At 41.0% G+C, this 16,283-nt stretch overlaps 1 long non-coding RNA gene across 1 annotated transcript; it reads left to right on the top strand.

The window, feature by feature from the left end:
* Window positions 1–1,129: 1,129 nt before the first annotated feature.
* On the top strand, window positions 1,130–5,003 carry LOC143749494 (uncharacterized). Its single transcript, XR_013207007.1, has 3 exons — window positions 1,130–1,193; window positions 3,874–4,029; window positions 4,929–5,003. It is a non-coding gene; the product is annotated as an uncharacterized LOC143749494 (long non-coding RNA).
* The last annotated feature ends 11,280 nt before the right edge of the window (window positions 5,004–16,283 follow it).

Raw genomic sequence — 16,283 nt, 5'->3', positions numbered from 1 at the left:
GTCTGGAAATGAACGTTGAGTTCCCTTTCAAGGGAACTCGAGCTGCGTTTGAGACGCGTTCCCATCGCGTCTCAAACGCAGCGTCTCGTTCCCTATCAGGGAACCAGGGTTACATACGTAACCTGAGACGTTCCCTTTCAAGGGAACTCGAGCTGCGTTTGAGACGCGATGGGAACGCGTCTCAAACGCAGCGTCTCGTTCCCTGTCAGGGAACCAGGGTTACGTACGTAACCTGAGACGTTTTCTTTTTTCTTTCAGTGCATAACTTATTTTTTTTTATTTTTTTTTACTATTTTGTCATTTCTTTCAGTGGATAAAATATGTTTAACTTAGTTATTTATATTTAAAAAATAATTGGCCGTGTCTTATCATTTTAACTTGAGTTGTTTTTGTTAAGTCAACAAATCATAGTTCAGTGAAACGCACAAACACGTAAAAAAATAACTAACAGGATGTCCCTTTGCACACCCCGTATACGCAAATGCAGCAGCAACGCCAAAGACAGATGAACGTTCAGGACTGAGGAGATGACGACATTGGCAACTTTGTGAGGTATGAATTTTTGTTTAAATCATTTGCCATCCTGAAAAATAATGCCCAATAAAAGTAATATGTAGTCCACTATATAAATGTATTACTTTAATATGTCAGTTTATGTCATAAGCTGCGATTACACGAAATTAATTCATTCCGATCGATGATTTCGTGTTTGCATGAATGCAAATAAAGTAACGTTAAGTTAATCAGATTGATGTGCGTGTTTATGTTGAAGGTATCACATTGACATTTATATTTTCACGTGCGTAGGCTGCACAAACCGTCAGAAGCAAGCAACGTGCAGAACATTAACTTACAGTTTCAGAAAGCAAACGATCACATGATTTTTTTTTTCATGGCAAAACATTTCTTAAAACGATTGGTTTACAAAAGGTTTACACTACCACTTACAATCCGAATGAAATTTCACTAGGATCGAGCTCAATCGGATCCATAGAGGTGTTTACAACATGAAGGTTTATCCGATTGAGCTCTAAAAATGTGGTTACTAACAGATAACAAGTAACGCAGCTAATGAAAAGCTCTGCTTTTCTAATACAGTATGTTTTTTTGTGTGTGTGTTTTTTTTTGTAGAGCTGTTGCTGAGCTGTGAAAGGCAGATGCACCCGATTAAATAATTACTTTTGTGAATTAAGGTGATGCATAACTATTTTTCAAATCCTTTGACATCCTTATGACATCTTTGTTGGACTCTGGTCTTGCATCTTGAGTTTTTTCTTTTTTTCTTTTCTTTTTTATGTAGTCTTTTTTCAATTTTAATCAGTTATGTGAAATTTTCAAGACCACGTGGCAGTGTAAGGACTGTAAGATAACAGAGCAAACACGATCTCAATTGTTGAAGCATTACAGATTAATGCATGGCCATTTTGGTCCGAGCAATAATTTCCCATGTACTTATTCCAATTGCCCTTGCCGTTTTAAAACCTGGAATGCACTACACAGTCATTTAAGTCGATTGCATACTAATAAGACTGCATGCTTAGCCACATTTAACGGTCATTTGTGTTCTCGCAGTGATCTAGTGTCAGAACAGGAATACTTTTGTCATATCTACAAACACCTTAAAAATCATGAAACAGTGCGTTGCATGTTTGAGAATTGCTCTTTCCATACAAATGTGTATGGCACATTCAAGTCCCACAAAAATAGGAAGCACAATCCCTATTCTCTTAAAGATTTCAAACAAGGGGTCATCATAGAAAGTGGGGCTGACATTTTCCACTGATGAATTCAATGAGAATGAATTACCAGTTGAGGAGGAGAATGTAGATGTTTCAAGTAATGTTGAAATTGGCACACAAGGACAAGATTTGTCTAAGATAATCGAGCGAAAATTTGCATGTATTCTTCTAAAACTGGAAATTATTTTCATGTTCCCAGCAATGCAATTGATGAACTTCTGACAGATTTACAATACTTGCATTCTGCATCAGTGCCCATATCAACTCAAGATTTTCTTGAGACCTTTCAAAAACATGATCTCCATGTAGATCAGCAGGTTGTTCAAGAGCTTTTCAGTTCATTATCACAGCACAACCCTCTGTTGAAATTGACATCAGAGGATCGCCCTTTAGCCACTGCTTTCAAGCGCATTAAATATTACAGAGAAAATTTTGATGTCATTGATCCAGTGGAATACATTCTTCAGTCAGAAACAAACCGTTCTTTTCACTATGTGGCAATCTTAAAATCGTTACAACTACTACTCAGTCGGAAAGAAATAATTAGTAAAGTTGTTGATGGTCATAATGAGCAACACAACATAAATGGGGAATTTTACAGATCTTTCAAAGATGGTCAGCATTTTCAACATTATGAGTTTTTCTCAGACAATGGACTTCCAGAATTCGCTCAAATTATGCAGATATGTGTTCTGGATGCTGGCATTGCTTTTATAGCAAGAAAGTTAGATTCCTGGTACAATCAACACTATCGCTCATTTGAACTTGAACCAACTCCTAGGGATGTTTCATATATAGAGCTAGGTCAATTAGCAGATCGCTATCCTCTCTCTGATTACACTGTTGGATCTGTTCATATGGTTACATTGAAAAGGTACATACATGCTACTTAACTCATCTTTCTACCTGCAGAGTGTTGGATATAACAAAAACAATGAGTGCTTCAGCATAGTTTCGGATTCTACTAGGAGACAATGACTCTGTGAAATTGACACTGCCCACTGGAATTCCTAAGACCATTGAGGAGTTAAAAACAGAGATTAAGAAACAATGTGGAGTTACAGGGGATTTCAGGCTGCAGTATCTAGACACTGACTTTGAAGATTATGTATATCTTACCTCTACTGTGGACCTCAAAGACAAGGCAACAATCAAAGTACTCACACAAAGATCATTTGATGTCTGCTCTCCCTCCTCTGCTGACACTGATATACGCTCATCATCATCTTCATCGCCAACACCTTGCTCTTCAGTTACAGCATCACAGTCAGATACGTCTGGCTCAGCCAAGTCAATGTCGTCTTCAACAATGCTGAGGAGTGAAACCTGGCCAATAAATTTTCCAATCCCTCAGTTTCCCTACGAGGTAGAACTGGAACTGCAGAGAGCCCATGAGGAGTTCTTGCAAAATGGCACTTCACTAAAGTAGAATCCAAGCCTAAATTGAAGACAGAAATTCTAAAATCCTTGGCTGCAGAAATACTGAAGTACAAAGTTTACCCATGCAAGGAGTGACGAGTATGAAGATGTTGCGAAAGCACTGATTGCAAAGTATCCATGCCTAAAAGAAAAGGGATCTTCTGGTGGATATTTCTGTTGGAAAGTCAGTTTACAATGGAAGATGGGGAACTACCGTCGTACCCTTAGAGCTGCTGGATGTCCAGAAATCAAGATAAATTCTTTAAAACGAAGACCAGATGGTGCATGCACGCATTCAATCCAGTTAAAGAAGCCTAAGAAAGCAGAAGTCAATTTCTATCCTGACTATCCAGCTGGAGAAGACAAAGAAAGTCTAGAGAAAGAGAGATTGGCTCTGCTGTCTGAAATCCAGAAAAATGACAACCATCAAACAATTAAACAGAAAATGGACAAAACTTTTGCTTACAGACTACATGAAGTAGTCCAAGACATGCGCTTCATTGCCGAATTCAAGAGCAGATGGCCAGCTCTATTTTGTGAAGATCAGGCAAGTTTGATAAAATTGCTGGGTTTGCTGTTAATAGTAACTAGCCTCCCTGATGTCACATTATGCATTTTTGATCTTGTCCATTTAGGCTAAATGTTGTTTTCTGTACAATAATGAACAGTGCCATTCTTAACTTAAGTCTTATTGTCATGTCTCTTAAATATCTAGATGGCTACTGAGTTCACTCGAATCACCACCCTTCCACTGATTCAAACATTCATGTCAAAACTGGATGGCTACACTAACAAACTGGCCAGAGTCTTCAGGAAAAAAGGAGGAGCTGCAGGTCGCAAGATCAGTGAATGGATGAGTGTCATTAACAAGGTTTGTGATGTGTTGATTGTGAATGATTTCCATAAATGATTTATGTTAAATGAATAGTTCATTCATAACTGCAAATTTGCTGATAATTTACATACCCTCAGGTCATCCAAGATGTATCTGAGTTTCTTTCTTCATCAGAACAGAATTTAAAAAATTTTAGGATTTCATTTCAGGCCTCCAGCTTAAACAATGCATATGCATTTCCACCAGTTTTTTGATGGTCCAAAATTCTTCAAAATAATTTGCATGAATCCAGTTGACAAAAAGTCTTTGCTGTTAAATAAAGCAATATGTCTAAGAAGCTGTGGGTTACAATGAATTTAAACACCCTTGGCTATTCTAAATTCACTGTAATCCACGGCTTCACAGGACTTATTGCTTTTTAAAAAACTGTTAGTCCATAATTTATTTTATTCATAAAATAGAAACACCAACAAAAATGTAATGATATTGATAACATATTTATTATTTCCCGCAAATAATGTCGTTCTTTAGAAACAATTCAACAAAGTAGTTGCCAAGCAACACAGATGCAGTGCAAAGCATGCATAAAGATTGAGGTGATTATTACCATTTTTCTGGATATCGGCATTAATTGTGCAAATGTTGAAGTATGTTCAAATAAGTAAGCACTATTTGCTGAATGAGCGTTTTTTTACGCTGTACACATGCACTTTAATTGTGTGATATTTTGGATCCCCTGCTAAGTGTGCATTTTAAACCATCAAAACAAATGGACTATTTCAACCTGAGGCCTGGATTGAAATCACAAAAAACATTTAATTCTGTTTTGAAGATGAAAGAAACTCAGATAAATCTTGGATGGCTTGAGGGTGAGTAAATTATAAGCACATTTTAACTATTTAAGTAAATTTTTCTCTCTTCAAAATCTTCTACAGGATGATACTACCTCGCCTCGGAGAGCTTGCGTTCTCAAAGCACTCTGTGTGTATCTTAATGAAGACAATGAGAAGCTCATGAAGGAATATATAGTAAGTTCTCCAAGGAATTATTTCTTATCATAGAACGTTCAGTATCTACTAGACTAGACATTAGTTTTGCCATGATGTCTAATTTTCATACTGGTATGCTATCTAGGGTTGGGTGATATGGCAAAAAATCATATCATTGCAGCCAAACTAATTTCCCTATTTTAAAAACAAAGCCTTACAAGGTAACAAAAAGAATGGCAGACATTTAGCACAAAGTGGCGAAGATGGCATTCAAAAAAAGAAATTAAATGAACAAATATAAAATGAAAACACTACATAGACTTTACTTTATAAATTATACACTGATTCTTATTAAAGCTACTATTAAAGTTCCCAGTCAAGAGCAGTGAGTGATTTTCTCCTTGTGTTTTTTTTTTTGTATTAACATTGAAGGTATATTTCACCCAAAATGAAAATTGTCATCATTTATTCTCTCAAGTTGTTTTAAACCTGAATAATTGTCTTTCTTCTGTTAAAAATAAAAGTTATTTTGAAGAATATGGCTAACCAAACAGTTAGTGAATTCATCACACGCAGTGCTGAGCAGAAATGATCCTGGTGCTCAGTGAAGTTCTTCGCACTCAAGTGTTGAGCAGAAATGCTCCTGAAGCTCAGTGAGTTTATCACACTCAGGTGTTGAGCAGGAATGCTCCTGAAGCTCAGTGAACTTATCACACTCAAGTGCTGAGCAGAAAATGCTCCTGAAGCCCAGTGATCTTCACATGTTGTGTTGAGCAATGCTCCTGTCTTTTTGCGCCCGTCGCTTGCACCTACGTGCCCGTCAGGAGAGGAACAGGTCTTCATAGTTGCCCCTTATTGGCCCAACTAGACCTGGTTCCCATCGACAGCCTTCCTGACTTCCCCTGAAAATTCTTTCAGGGACGGGGCACGATGGCACCCGCGTTCTTCCCCCGGAGATTCCGGGCGGTCTTACATCTGAACGCGGAGGTTCAGGTCGCTATCACAGGCATGTGATAGTTACCATCACTTCTGCGAGCACCCCCTAGAAATGGGTAGCGTGCTTACGCCTTTAGAAGTGGAACCTAGTCGTTGAGTGTGTCTTCTCTCCAGAGGAGATCCTGAAAGCTTTCGATCACTTCAGTGCTCTCTTTCCTGCAAAATGGGTTGGAGTAGGCTGTTTTCCTTCACCCTCAAAATGATGTTGCCTCGGTGTTTAAACGACGCTCATCGTGTTGCAGAAGTGTGCAGAAGCACGTTCTGATCGTCAGGTTCCTGAGGAGCAAGGTCTTGTAAATCCTTGCGTCCCTATTTATCCTCTTGGGCCTTGTCCCTGGTGCGACTGCACTGCAGAGACCGCCCCTGAGCCACTGCAGGCAGTGAGTTAAAAATTCTGTTATATCAGTTCTCCTCCTCGCGTGGTCTCTACTAGAGGGTAGGGACTTGCTCGCTTTCGGTCAACGTATCGTGCCTGGAGTCTGGGCCGGCTAACTCTCACAAGCTGAGACCCCGGCTCGGATTGTGCCCAAGGTTCCTACCTCTCCCGTAATAGGAGCAGGTGGTGAGCCTGCAAGCGCTGCCCTGGAGGAGGCAGATCCAGCCCTGGCTTCTCTGTCCGTTCACTTGGACGTGTACAGAGTGCAAGCCATAGACCTCAGACCAGCTCTACAAATATCTGTTGGAACTCAGCAGAGAGGGAAGGCTGTTTCAATGCAAAGTTGCACTTAGTGCTTGCCTTCATTTCGGTAAAAATCCGAGATGCAACATGTCCACCTAGGTGTTGAGCTCCTCTATGATGAGTGTAAAGTGCTCCGCCTGGGCGTTGACGATATGCTTTGCTAAATAGATTCTAGAGTTGGGGGCGGGACGACACCTAGTTGAACCGCTGCTTCCCGTGGGCTCCCTTCTCATGAAGCCAGTTTCACCGTGAGCCCGGTTCAAGTGTCGGCTTGCTGCGCCATTCCCCTTCTATGGACTGGATATGTGCGCCTTTCTACTCCAGTTGAGTTCCCTTAAAATTGAACCCTGTTGAGTTCCTCCACACCCCTCCGACGTCGGACATGCGGAACGTCTGGTGTTAGGCCTACTACTCGTAAGCAGTGTGGCACCTGTGTTAGGCTGGGTCCATATGTTGCGGTCCCTTCGGTGACCCCATATGTGTATTCTTCCACGATACGGCTCCCTGCGGCGAGCCCGTGTCTTCCCTCGGCAGAGTCTCTCTGCCGTCACTGTCCGGTGTGTCTCCCCCCGTCTTAGGCTGGAGCCACCCCAGTGACATTCCATATCTTAGACTGCCCGGTTTCCGCCCAGTTCATATGTGTATTCTCCACGTTACCTCCCTCTGGGTTGGATGTGGCTTCCGCAGCGTCCCTTCCTTCCAATGTACGGGGAACTCTTTCCCAGTGGTCCTGTAGGAACAGCAGTGACTTCCCTGGCCTAAGCCCTGTCCTTCCCCGCCTTAAATTTGCGGGGGCATCAGGAGGCTTTGGTTTAGGCACTGGAAGGTGGCAGCGTTAGTGGCGTTTTCAAAGGTTATCCCCATTCAGTCGACCGTCGACTACGTCTGACGTTATCGACTGAAAGGGAACGTCCTGGTTGCGTATGCAACCCACCGTTCCCTGAAGGAGGGAACGGAGGACGTAGTCCCCTTGCCACTACCGCTGGACCACCGCTGACCCCGGGTTACTCTCAGCTCCTCAGCGAAAAGCAACTAGTGCGTGCATCCACATCCGTATTTATACCCGCGCCGGGGGGGCGGAGTGTGTGATGCAAATCACGCACGCCAAATTCCATTGGCTCATTCAATAGTAATCGAAGATGATAGGCTCTCTAGCGCGATCCCCATTCAGTCGACCGTCGACTACGTCCTCCGTTCCCTCCTTCAGGGAACGGTGGGTTGCATACGCAACCAGGACGTTCTCAGTCAAGAGCAGTGAGTGATTTTCTCCTTGTGTTTTTTTTTTTGTATTAACATTGAATGTATATTTCACCCAAAATGTAAATTGTCATCATTTATTCTCTCAAGTTGTTTTAAACCTGAATAATTGTCTTTCTTCTGTTAAAAATAAAAGTTATTTTGAAGAATATGGCTAACCAAACAGTTGCTGGTCCCCAGTGACTTCCATTGTAAAGTTTTTCCTACTCTGGAAGTCAATGGGGACCAGTAACTGTTTGGTTAGCCACATTCTTCAAAATATCATCCTTTGTCTTCAGCACAAGAAATAAAAAATAAAGGTTTGAAACAACTTTAAGGTGAGTAAATAATGAAAAAATTTGCATTTTTGGTTAACTATTCCTTGAAGGACAAATGGCAGCATGTTTACTATAGGCTACTGTCCCTTTAGGACCGGCATGCATCTAATATGACGCACACCCGGTTTTCTCTCAAATCTTTGCATTCACTTAAGACATAACCAACTGTGTTTATGTAAACCTTGTGTGTATTTGACAGTATTAGCGCAATAAGACTCAAAAGATAACGTAGTCCAGTATCCAGGCTCTGTTTGTCAGGTTTTTAGTGCCTGTGAGCTCCGGGTGTACGCGCTCAGAAAAGCGCATGTTAGAACAGAGCATCAGTACGCAAATTAAATGTTTAACCAGCAAGGCTTTAAAGCACATGCAAATAATTGTGAACTGCAGTGTCCCGTGAGTGTAACACTACGTCTGCATTAACTTTTGATGTGAATGTACGTCACGTTGTACAGAATGTTGGGACATACGCGCCAGAACTGCAACTGATAGAATGTACTTATAGTTGCTTGATACTACGATATTTATTCAAAAGCAGATCGTGGTGACAACTGAATCGCCCATGATCAAAAATAGTGATATCACACTGCTATCCTTAGTTCAAACTGGTAATACTTGTATTGGTTCTGGGTTAATAGGTATTGCTATTTGGTAGTTTTCAGTGCACAATTGCATACACAACATAAGGCAGTTTGATTGTACACTTTAAGTTGTATTTTTATTTAAACTAATATTAAAATAAAACATTAAATTACACACTTCAATTAGTTGAAGCTAAAATGAAGGACCCGTTCAGTATGGTTAGTGGTTTATAAGTGTTTTTCTGCATGTTTCCTGTAGTTAGAATAAACAGAAAAGAGGGAGCATATATGTGATCTAAAATGCATATAAATAAAATTACGCTTGGCACATATACAGTGTAAGATGCCCTTTAAGTGACACGTTTTTTTAAAGCTATTCTATTCATTATGATATTAATATAAGAAGTGTTGTTGTCAAAGTAAGTTTCATGTTTTAAAACTGATTAACTTGTGTTAATGACTTGGACAATGACTTGGAGAAAGCTGAGAGAGACATGGCTAATACAGTCATTGGAATTTTCATTGTCCGAGCTGAAGGTGCAGGACCTGAACAACCACCATTGGATGTTGGGATCCTTGTTGAAGGAGTGAAAGTGCTTCAGCAGCTTGGAGATGTCACCAAGGCTTGTGCTCTCCTCTTGGGAGTAATATATAGCTTAAATCTGAGCTATCTATGTGATCTCAAGTACACCTTTGAGTTTCTTCAAAAGGTGGTAATGGAACTTGATGCAAGCAAACTTTCACATAAAATTCAGGTACTTAAAAACAAACTTATGGAATAATTAACTGATGTTTAGTTTAATTCCAGTACAATGCTGCTGTTTGAAAAACAAACTGTGCTGTGTTTTTTTTTTTTTGTATAAAAAAAACATGCCAGTCATAAATATTCCTTTCTATAAGGGTGAAGTTCTGTAGCACTTTGGGGTGCATGTTAGACACGAGTTGTCATGCTCACTTGTGGAATTTGTTGGAGAAAAAAACAAGTTTGAGACTGTTTTGTATTGCAAATAAAAAGCTATTTGTTTCTGAAAAATAGTTGTCTGATTATTTAATGGTTTTCTTGAACACTTGTATGGCTTGTAATTACAAAGCAACTGAAATCCTTAAATGTTTATTGCAAACTAAATGTTTGTAAATTTAGCATAACATTAAGTATATTTAATAGTGAATTTAATAGGATTTCTTTAGCTCATACAACATAACATTATGTATATGTAATTTTGACTTTACTAGGATTACTTTTGTTCATACAACTTAACATTATGTATATGTAATAGTGACTTGACTTGGATTTCTTTAGTTCATACAACATTTAAATTGTCAACTTTACGCAAACTTTTTTAGTAAATACAACTTACATTTTGTTTGCTGAGATTACTTAAAGCTATGTGGAACCCACTTGACGAAGTTTTTTTAAGTAAATTTTTTTGAGTGTATGTTGATTTAGTTAGAATATGTAGAATATATATTCACATTGGTTTTACTGCACAACAGCCCGATAATTTTTCTAATTTATGGAGAAAAACAAAACCAAACTTTGACTTGCTAGTAAATGGCAAAAATGTAGACCATCAAAAATGTAAAGATTTAATGTTTTATCTCTGCTTATTGATCAATTAATGGCTATTATGTTCTCTGTCATGCAATTTAGATTAATTTTAGGAAAATTTAATCCAATACGTATACAGCATTATTATATTTCAGTGTAGAACATCTGAAAATAAATAAAACAGCAGAGCCATTTACTCATAACTATTTTACTAATGAAAAAATAAACTAATAAATGATAGAATAAGATCAATATTGTTTTAAATAAAATTATTTAAACTTTCTCTGTAAGACTGTGATCTTCAGAAGGTGTCAAGATTGAGGTGTCATTTTTTGGGGGGTGTCTGTTTCTTTGACACATTCAAACAGTCAGTGGGTGAGTGTTGCTCCACAGGTAGGAAGAGAGGAATGAAGATTTAGCTATTGACAGGTGTAGAAGCGTCAAATGATCAGATTTTGGGGTCTCCCAGGCAAGCCGCATGGCACTAGATTCCCGTGACAGGAGACAAAATGTCTGATGCTTTGATCAGTCAATAATAAAACTAGAGGTGTTATATCCCGGCATATGATTCTACCAAATACACACCTCCACACCAAGATGGCAACATAAGGGAGACAGCTCGTCTGGGTCTTTGATCATTCAATATTAAAGCTTTAGAGGTGACTATCCGGCCTTTTAATTGCTTGATGCTTCCAGAAACAAATTGCCAGTGCAAATACACAACAACACAGCGATGAAGGGGGTCTTGGGGCCACATATCATGATGTTCACAATCTTCATTTTACAATTTAGCGGCCCTGCACTGCTCAGAAAAATTTAAGGATCTGTGGACTTTAGCTAGAGACAAACAAGACAGCCTCATAGTGTTAAGTACACTTCAACACATGTTTAAAAGATTAATACTAACTTTAAAATAATTATGCTTAATAAAATGCCATCTTATTTCATATAATATGAACTATTATTCACTATTTTATATGCCGTATTTATCAGTGTATTGTGTTGTCCACAAGATGTCCCTATAACACTGTTGTGTTAGGACAGATTCAAGTGCTGTTAGCACTGTTTGAGCCTCTTGATGTACCTATATATCTAAATGGCTCTGGATGCACGGCAAGCCGTTTTAACATTTAATCATTTAAACCTACTTGTCTCTATTTTCATGCTACTAGTACTTATTTTTTAGATACTAGTATCTATTCTATTAAGTACTAGTACTTATTCTTTAGCTACTAGTGCTTATTATTTAGATTCTAGTGCCTATGAAATTGGTACTAGTACTTATTCATTAGATACTAGTACCTATTAAATAGATACAAGTACTTGTTCATTAGATACTAGTACTTATTTCAATAGTGATTACGAACCATTCTATTGTTACAAGAAAATTGATTTTTTTTTTGTCATTGACTTTTATGGGGAAGTGTCATTCAGATATCAACTATTCAGTTCTGACTAGTATGTATTACAATTGTGACTAGTACATATATATATTAGGTACTAGTATAGTTATTCATTAGGTACTAGTACTTATTCTTTAGATACTAGTACCTATTACTAGATACTAGTGTTTATCCTATTCAATAAATACTAGTACTAAGTCATTAGATAGTAGTACCTATTAAATAGATACTGTCTGTTGTGACATTCGCAAAGTTTACCATGGTGCTCAAGCAGTTTTTAGGGAGTTTTGTGGTATTTCCAAGCCACTTAAGACCCAAGGTTGTATAGCAGTACATTATATTTTTAATGAAGATCGTGCAATCATGACCATGCAGATTAATATGACTTACAGTAAATTTCCCTCAGGCTTCCTAATGTGATTGGTGCCATAGACTTCACACATGTTCCCATCAAGGCCTCAATAAAGGGGATTTTGTGAACAGAAAGGGGTATCACAATGTAAATATTCAGCCAAGTTACTATTGCGATTCTTAAAATTATATCAAATTTAAAAAAAGGGAGTTGACAGACTAAAATCTCTTAGATGGTGTGTGACTATGTTCCATATCACAAATGTGAAAGCAAAATGGCCAGGATCTGTGCATGACTCAAGGATTTTCATAGATTCACATTTATACACATTATTTGAACATGGTAAGGAAAATGATAAATATCAAGCTCACAGTAGACTTGCAGTCAAGACCGCCTAAACCGAGACCAAGACACTGCCAAGACCAGAGGGTATCAAGACCAAGACAAGACCAAGACCAAGACAGACCAAGTCGAGACCAAATCGAGACCGGAGGGGGTAAAAAACAGACTAGTGTACAGTTTTGGGAAAGTTCACTTTCTACATGAACTAGATAAAGTTCAGTTCACAAATTTTAAAATGAATTAGTTCAGTTCAGTTCATACTTTAAAATTTTGAACTAGTTCATTCATAGTTCTTTTTTTCCTTATGTTGCTGCAAGCCTGGCCAGACGGGTTCCCTCAAAGGATTGTCTGTGTCTGATGGAAGGGGGCTCAGGGGAATTGACCGCCATGGTCTCCTCCGTGATCCGGGCCCACAGAGCGAAACACTGGAAAAGGTTCATCCGGGGCGGAACCTCTTTGGATTGAGAGCATCTTGTCCGGAGACACTGGCTTGGCGGCGACCATCTTGTCTGGAGACACTGGCTTGGCGGCGGCCATCTTGTCCGGAGACACTGGCTCGACGGCGGCCATCTTGTCCCGAGACAGTGGCTCGGCGGAGGCCATCTTGTCAGCAGACATCGGTTCGGTGGCGGCCATCTTGTCCAAAGACATTGGTTCGGCGGCGGCCATCTTGTCAGGAGATAACGTGACTGGTTTGTCACAATAGACTTGAAGGACGCGTCCTTCCTCATCACAGGAAGTGATGGCGAATCTATCGACGAATCTATCGACGACCGTATTTACAGTGTTGCCAAAAAGACCCAAAGGCAAATTAGAAAACATTATGATCATGCGTAATAAATCATAATTCATGATGATGTGCTCATCTTAGTTAATGTTTTAATTAAGGCGTTGTTCATCCATGAAATCATGAATGAAAAACGTTGAACGTGTTAGTTCCTGATGATTCATGAGATATTAATGCATGAATGAATGCAGAATTAATGCATGAATTTATACATGAATTCATGACAATTCATGTACCCTTACCGTAAAGTGTTACCTAAACTTCATTTACGCACACATATGAAACACTTGCATACACATATATTTAGTCAAACATACATGTAAACTGCTGAATGCTCAAACAAATAAATATGAAATGCACAACGACACACCTAAAGTCGCTCACGCACATACACGCAAACTCTACACACACGAGATGCGCGCACACACGAACTCTCGCACATAGCCTACTCATATGAGACACGCATGTGCACACAAACTCTCCACGCACATATGAGACACGCGCGCACACACACACAAACTCGCGCACACTCATATGAGACGGGCGCGCGCACACAAACTCTCCACGCACATACTTATATGAGACGCGACGCGCACAAACTCAATGAGATGGAGCACACACACACAAACTCTCCGCGCACATACTCATATGAGACGCGAGCACACACACGATGAAAATGACCACGGTTTCAGCTAAAAATCTTCTTTACTGCTCTACTGAAGAAAACAATATTGGATGACCTGAGGGTGAATTGATCAACAGCAAATTTTTATTTTTGGATGAACTATCACTTGTTGACAGTTTTTCTTTTGTTATGTTGCTGGGTTTACATTTAAACCAGTAATGCGTGATATTTCAATGAAATGATTTTTATCAGCGTATTGCTGTGTATGAAACATACTGTAAATATACAGCCATAAAATTTGAAATGGATCTTACAGGTTTTGAATGACATGAGGGGGTTATTCCCCAGCAAATACAGAATACCTTCTATCAATGTTTTAACAACATGGCCATAAGGTTGCTATAACTACATTGTGTGGTGAAGGTTGTTACAGTGTTGTCATAATGTTGACATTGAACGTTTCGGTTACGTATGTAACCCTCGTTCCCTGAGTACAGGGAACGGAGACGTGTCGTCGGGGGAGTTCCCTGACGAATTGGGATCACGCTAGGGAGCCAATTGCCTTTGAGAGAATTAAAAACGAGCCAATGGACATTGGCATGCAAGATTTGCATTCTGCGACCCGCCTACCAGCGCAGGTATAGAAGGTGGAAGTAAACATTGCGCAATGCTTTTCACTGATGAGCCGAACAGTGTCCAGTCCTCCGCAAAGTACTGCAACATGGCGAAGGGACGACACGTCTCCTACACGGTTACATACGTAACCGAGACGTTCCCTTTCGTAATGGGAACTCCGACGTGTCGTCTGGGGAGTTCCCTGACCAATTGGGATCCCTAATAAAACGCCATGATGCTGGCCTCTTCCAGCGCCCGGCTAAGCTACCCTGCAGCAGTTTCTTAAAATAAGTTGCGGGAGCTAGCATGGGAATCACACTGCTGTTCCGCAAGACCCGCACAGTGGATATTGGATAACACTGGGAAAGCGTTCCCTCAAGAGAGGGGGAAACGCTGCGGAAGCCCCAGCCTGACTGAGGAAGGCCAGGAATACACATATGTACTAGCCCGAAGGAATAGTGAAACACATGGCAGTCCCTGAGGTAGTCCCAATCCAGGGGAAGTGGGAGCGTACTCAACAGGGACGACGAACGAGTCCGTCAAGGGGAAGACACCGCTAAACTGCACGTGGCATGATGGGTCACAGTAGAGACCACTGGAGCACCCAGTCTTCTAACAACTCCTTACTAGAGGTAGCAGACCTGGCACCGGGCGGTCCGCCATGACCAGCACCGGAAGGGTGAAGGAGGAACTCACAAGGCTAACCAACGTAGGGTGCTAACGGAGGAAGAACACACGTATCCGCTGATCGAGGCGGAGTGGCGTAGCAAGCCGACACAACCTATTCCCTCGACCCACTGGCCGTAGCCAGAACTCGGGAGGAAACAGGTTCCACACGAAGGCTATCGAACCTAGCGAACATGTTCTGGGTCACCCAGCCCGCAGCTCTACAAATGTCTGTCAGCGAGGCGCCTTGAGCCAAAGCCCAGGAAGCGGTAACACCTCTAGTAGAGTGAGCGCGCAACCTGGGAGGACAAGGCTCACCCAGAGACTCATATGCTCGGGTGATAGCATCCACTAACCAGTGGGCTAAACTCTGATTGGATACGGCCTTCCCCTTTTGCTGGCCTCCGTTACAGACAAAGAGCTAATCTGAGGTTCTGAAGCTTTGCGTTCTGTCAATATTAACCCGCAGGGCGTGGACGGGACAGAGAAAAGCCAGGGCAGGGTCTGCCTCCTCCTGGGGCAGCGCTTGCAGGTTCACTACCTAGTCCACAAAGGGAGTGGTAGGAACCTTGGGCACATATCCGAGCCGGGGTCTCAATAAAATATGAGAAAGGCCCGGCCCGAACTCTAGGCACGATTCGTCGACCGAAAAAACCTGCAGATCCCCGACCCTCTTGAAGGAGGCCAATGCAAACAGGAGCGCTGTCTTAATGGACAGGATATTAAGCTCTACTGTCAACAAAGGCTCAAAGGGAGGACTTTGAAGAGCTCTAAGTACCAGAGCAAGGTCCCAAGAGGGTACAGAGTGCAAAACACGAGGTGGATTTAACCTCCTGGCACCCTTAAGGAATTTGATGACCAGGTTGTGCTTCCGCAAGGACTTACCTTCTACTGCATCGTGATGTGCGGCTATTGCGGCGACATACACTTTGAGGGTGGAGGGAGACAGCCTTCGCTCCAACCCATCTTGCAGGAAGGAAAGCACGATTCCGATTGGGCAAGTTCGGGGGTACTCCTGACGGGAGGAGCACCAATCGACGAACAGGTACCACTTCAACACATAGAGGCGCCTCGTAGAGGGGGCTCTAGCGGAAGTGATGGTGACTACCACTGCCTGTGGTAGACCACCTAGAAG

This window comes from Siphateles boraxobius, unplaced genomic scaffold, assembly GCF_051911475.1.
Source record: "Siphateles boraxobius isolate OS27281-9 unplaced genomic scaffold, OSU_SipBor_1 25, whole genome shotgun sequence".
Lineage (NCBI taxonomy): Eukaryota > Metazoa > Chordata > Actinopteri > Cypriniformes > Leuciscidae > Siphateles > Siphateles boraxobius.
The sequence above is the reverse complement of the archived record's forward strand: the minus strand, read 5'-3'. Positions and strand labels throughout refer to the sequence as shown.